This window comes from Callospermophilus lateralis, unplaced genomic scaffold (genome assembly GCF_048772815.1).
Source record: "Callospermophilus lateralis isolate mCalLat2 unplaced genomic scaffold, mCalLat2.hap1 Scaffold_8808, whole genome shotgun sequence".
Taxonomy (NCBI): Eukaryota; Metazoa; Chordata; class Mammalia; order Rodentia; family Sciuridae; genus Callospermophilus; species Callospermophilus lateralis.
This window is the reverse complement of record NW_027516918.1, coordinates 42501-47500: the sequence shown is the minus strand read 5'-3', so window position 1 is coordinate 47500 and position 5000 is coordinate 42501. Positions and strand designations below refer to the sequence as shown.

General features: G+C 66.8%; 1 non-coding gene across 1 annotated transcript; it reads left to right on the top strand.

The window, feature by feature from the left end:
* The first annotated feature begins 2307 nt into the window (after nucleotides 1-2307).
* Nucleotides 2308-2426, top strand: LOC143641177 (5S ribosomal RNA). The gene has a single exon (XR_013155249.1). It is a non-coding gene; the product is annotated as a 5S ribosomal RNA (ribosomal RNA).
* Nucleotides 2427-5000: the final 2574 nt, after the last annotated feature.

Genomic DNA, 5000 nt, shown 5'->3' with positions numbered 1-5000 from the left:
CCTGACCGACCCCCACCCCCCCCACCACTCACACTCCCGGATGGGGGGTGGGGAGGCGCACACCTGCTTTTCCCCAGAACACAGGGCCCACCCGCAGGGGCCGCTCCCCACCCGTTCTTGCCACACCAGCAGAGCGTGGCCACCCAGGTCCTGGGAGTGAGAGAGTCCATCCAGCGTCTCTCCCTAGGTCCGTCCCTTGGCAACTCTGCCTCCCTTCCCAACGCCTTCCTCCTGAGGGTCCCAGCCCTGAGTCTGTCTCTTCACCCATCTCTCTCTCTTTCTCTCTCTCTCTCTCTATCTCTGTCTCTCTCTCTCTCTCTCTCTCTCTCTCACACACACACACACACACACACTCTGGAAGCAGATGTCTTTCTGTCTATCTCTCTGCTCATCCATCTCTCCTTCACCTTTGTGACTCTACTGGCCTGTGAGGAGGCCTCCTGTCTCCATCTCCCACTCAGTGTGTCTCTTTCCTTGGCCCTTCTGTCTGTCACCCTGTCTCTCTCGCTCTCTCTCTCTCTCTCTCTTTCTCTCTCTCTCACAAACACACACACACAGACACACACTCACTCCTCTCTTCCCCCCTCCCACCCCAGCCACCTCACTCTGGGCTGCAAGTCACCCAGTCCATGGCAGCCTCGAGACTGGGCGGTCACAGGTTCTCTCATCTCCCATCTAACTTCCCGTGGATGTAAGAGTGGATTCCCACATCCCCCTTGAAGTGAGTGCACGTCTTCAGGGTGTGTGCAGGGCAGAGGCTGAGAGAAGGCCCAGGAGGCCACAGGGTCTTAGGAGGCTGCGCTGGGAGCCAAGCAAGAGAGCAGATGTCAAAGGAGGGCAGGTGCTCCGAGAAGAGGAGGAAGCAGCCTTCGGAGCAGGCAAGTGGTTCGGGGCCAGGAGGTTGCCGGGGAGGACCACGTGCCGAGGGGAGCTGAAGGCCAAGGCCGGGCGGTGGGGACAGGGAGGCAGAGGCCCCTTTGTTCGCGGCGAACCCTCCACCTGGAGACGCCTGGCCGCGAGGCAGGGCCTGAAGGCCCGGTGGGCGCGCGACCCCCCGCAACCGCTGCTCCCCCCCGCCCCCCGCAAGGCTTGCGGGTGAGGGGGCTTCCGGTCTGGTGAGGCCGTCGACTGGGCTCTGACGGGGTTTGACTCGGAACGCTACTTTCACAGGCGGTCCTTTCCGGGAGCACAGCCCATGGACAAATGGACGGAGGGGTCTGTGCCCTTCCTCAGGGCGGTGCTGTACAGGTCCTGGTCCTTGAGGTGTACAAACAAGGCGCAGAGCCCTCCGACCTTGGCACTCAGTCCGAAGGGAGTCACTCGGGGGTGGGGTAGAGTGTGGTGGGGTGGGGGTGAGGTAGGGTAGGGTGGGGGTGGCGGTGGGGGTGCGGGGCGGCCAAGCGCTGCTGTGCAGAGTGGACAAAGCAGAGTGGATGGGGAACTCAGGGCGAGGCCCGCGCCCCAGCGGCGCACTTCTGAGCCTGGCCCTGTGACTGACTGACTGACTGACTGACTGGGAACCAGCGGGCCACAGCCGGCTCGCCACCCGCTGCCCGGTTGTCTGTGGGTCCCTGCGTGTGTTCCTCCTCGGGCCCTCCCTGAGGTTGGCTCCCCGCACAGGTGTTGTGTGTGGCCGGCCGCTCGCCATTGCCCAGTCCCACTGCATTTCCAGCTGGGGCGCTGGGCCTCTGTCAGGGTCTCTGGGGTGTCCGGTGGGGGGCGCGGGGGGCCGGGGTGTCTGCTCCCGTCTTCGCCCCTGGCTCTCTGGGCGCCCGGCTCGGCTCTGCTCGGCTAGGCTAGGCTAGGGTAGCGCGGGCGGCGGCAGCTGGGGATTCTCTGGGGATTCTCGGCCAGGCGAAGGGCTGGGTGGGGTGGCGGTGCGGGTGCCGGGTGCCCGGGGGTCGGGGGTCGTGGGGCTCGGCGAGGAGGGGCAGAGGCCAGGCCAGGCCGGGGCGGGGCTCCCGGTAGGTGGAGCCAGGTGCCCAGGGGCAGAGGTGGAGGCGGGACTCAGCCCCTGTCAGCCCCGCCTAGCCCACTCCACCCCGACCCGATCCGGCCCCGCCAAGGACCCGAGAGGGAGAGCCGGCCAGTCTCCCAGGACCCCCGCGCCGCCGCGGGGACCGAGTCAGGTCGGAGCGAGAAAGCCAGCCTGGAGTTGAGTTGAGGAGCGCTGGGCAGTGCTGGGGCGGGGCGAGGGAGGCCCCCTGGGAACACCCGCTGTGTTGGCCCCCTCCACCGCTGCCTGCCCCTGGGCTGAAGGGTGGAAGCCGGTGCAGGCTCTTGAGGCGTTCCGGGGCAGCCTCTGCCGTCTACGGCCATACCACCCTGAACGCGCCCGATCTCGTCTGATCTCGGAAGCTAAGCAGGGTCGGGCCTGGTTAGTACTTGGATGGGAGACCGCCTGGGAATACCGGGTGCTGTAGGCTTTTGCGCCCCCTTCCCACACGCACTTTTCTTGCGTGGCCCGGAAACAGTGTCCGTGACCGCCTCAGGCCGTGACCCCCGGGCCCGCGGGGGTAGGGCGCAGGGGCAGCCCTGGGCTCCCGGTGTCCCTTCAGGCCTGCGGCTGGCCTCCCGCCTTCCGGCGCCCAGCGCCCAGCGCCTGCAGTGAGCCACACTGGCCTGGCTCTCTCCAGGGACGCTAGGACACTCCAGGCGACCCGGCGGAGCCGAGCCTGGTCCAGGCCTCGACCAGTCCTGTGCACCCTGACCGACCCCCACCCCCCCCCACCACTCACACTCCCGGATGGGGGGTGGGGAGGCGCACACCTGCTTTTCCCCAGAACACAGGGCCCACCCGCAGGGGCCGCTCCCCACCCGTTCTTGCCACACCAGCAGAGCGTGGCCACCCAGGTCCTGGGAGTGAGAGAGTCCATCCAGCGTCTCTCCCTAGGTCCGTCCCTTGGCAACTCTGCCTCCCTTCCCAACGCCTTCCTCCTGAGGGTCCCAGCCCTGAGTCTGTCTCTTCACCCATCTCTCTCTCTTTCTCTCTCTCTCTCTCTATCTCTGTCTCTCTCTCTCTCTCTCTCTCTCTCTCTCACACACACACACACACACACACACACTCTGGAAGCAGATGTCTTTCTGTCTATCTCTCTGCTCATCCATCTCTCCTTCACCTTTGTGACTCTACTGGCCTGTGAGGAGGCCTCCTGTCTCCATCTCCCACTCAGTGTGTCTCTTTCCTTGGCCCTTCTGTCTGTCACCCTGTCTCTCTCGCGCTCTCTCTCTCTCTCTCTCTCTCTCTCTCTCTCTCTCACAAACACACACACACAGACACACACTCACTCCTCTCTTCCCCCCTCCCACCCCAGCCACCTCACTCTGGGCTGCAAGTCACCCAGTCCATGGCAGCCTCGAGACTGGGCGGTCACAGGTTCTCTCATCTCCCATCTAACTTCCCGTGGATGTAAGAGTGGATTCCCACATCCCCCTTGAAGTGAGTGCACGTCTTCAGGGTGTGTGCAGGGCAGAGGCTGAGAGAAGGCCCAGGAGGCCACAGGGTCTTAGGAGGCTGCGCTGGGAGCCAAGCAAGAGAGCAGATGTCAAAGGAGGGCAGGTGCTCCGAGAAGAGGAGGAAGCAGCCTTCGGAGCAGGCAAGTGGTTCGGGGCCAGGAGGTTGCCGGGGAGGACCACGTGCCGAGGGGAGCTGAAGGCCAAGGCCGGGCGGTGGGGACAGGGAGGCAGAGGCCCCTTTGTTCGCGGCGAACCCTCCACCTGGAGACGCCTGGCCGCGAGGCAGGGCCTGAAGGCCCGGTGGGCGCGCGACCCCCCGCAACCGCTGCTCCCCCCCGCCCCCCGCAAGGCTTGCGGGTGAGGGGGCTTCCGGTCTGGTGAGGCCGTCGACTGGGCTCTGACGGGGTTTGACTCGGAACGCTACTTTCACAGGCGGTCCTTTCCGGGAGCACAGCCCATGGACAAATGGACGGAGGGGTCTGTGCCCTTCCTCAGGGCGGTGCTGTACAGGTCCTGGTCCTTGAGGTGTACAAACAAGGCGCAGAGCCCTCCGACCTTGGCACTCAGTCCGAAGGGAGTCACTCGGGGGTGGGGTAGAGTGTGGTGGGGTGGGGGTGAGGTAGGGTAGGGTGGGGGTGGCGGTGGGGGTGCGGGGCGGCCAAGCGCTGCTGTGCAGAGTGGACAAAGCAGAGTGGATGGGGAACTCAGGGCGAGGCCCGCGCCCCAGCGGCGCACTTCTGAGCCTGGCCCTGTGACTGACTGACTGACTGACTGACTGGGAACCAGCGGGCCACAGCCGGCTCGCCACCCGCTGCCCGGTTGTCTGTGGGTCCCTGCGTGTGTTCCTCCTCGGGCCCTCCCTGAGGTTGGCTCCCCGCACAGGTGTTGTGTGTGGCCGGCCGCTCGCCATTGCCCAGTCCCACTGCATTTCCAGCTGGGGCGCTGGGCCTCTGTCAGGGTCTCTGGGGTGTCCGGTGGGGGGCGCGGGGGGCCGGGGTGTCTGCTCCCGTCTTCGCCCCTGGCTCTCTGGGCGCCCGGCTCGGCTCTGCTCGGCTAGGCTAGGCTAGGGTAGCGCGGGCGGCGGCAGCTGGGGATTCTCTGGGGATTCTCGGCCAGGCGAAGGGCTGGGTGGGGTGGCGGTGCGGGTGCCGGGTGCCCGGGGGTCGGGGGTCTTGGGGCTCGGCGAGGAGGGGCAGAGGCCAGGCCAGGCCGGGGCGGGGCTCCCGGTAGGTGGAGCCAGGTGCCCAGGGGCAGAGGTGGAGGCGGGACTCAGCCCCTGTCAGCCCCGCCTAGCCCACTCCACCCCGACCCGATCCGGCCCGGCCGAGGACCCGAGAGGGAGAGCCGGCCAGTCTCCCAGGACCCCCGCGCCGCCGCGGGGACCGAGTCAGGTCGGAGCGAGAAAGCCAGCCTGGAGTTGAGTTGAGGAGCGCTGGGCAGTGCTGGGGCGGGGCGAGGGAGGCCCCCTGGGAACACCCGCTGTGTTGGCCCCCTCCACCGCTGCCTGCCCCTGGGCTGAAGGGTGGAAGCCGGTGCAGGCTCTT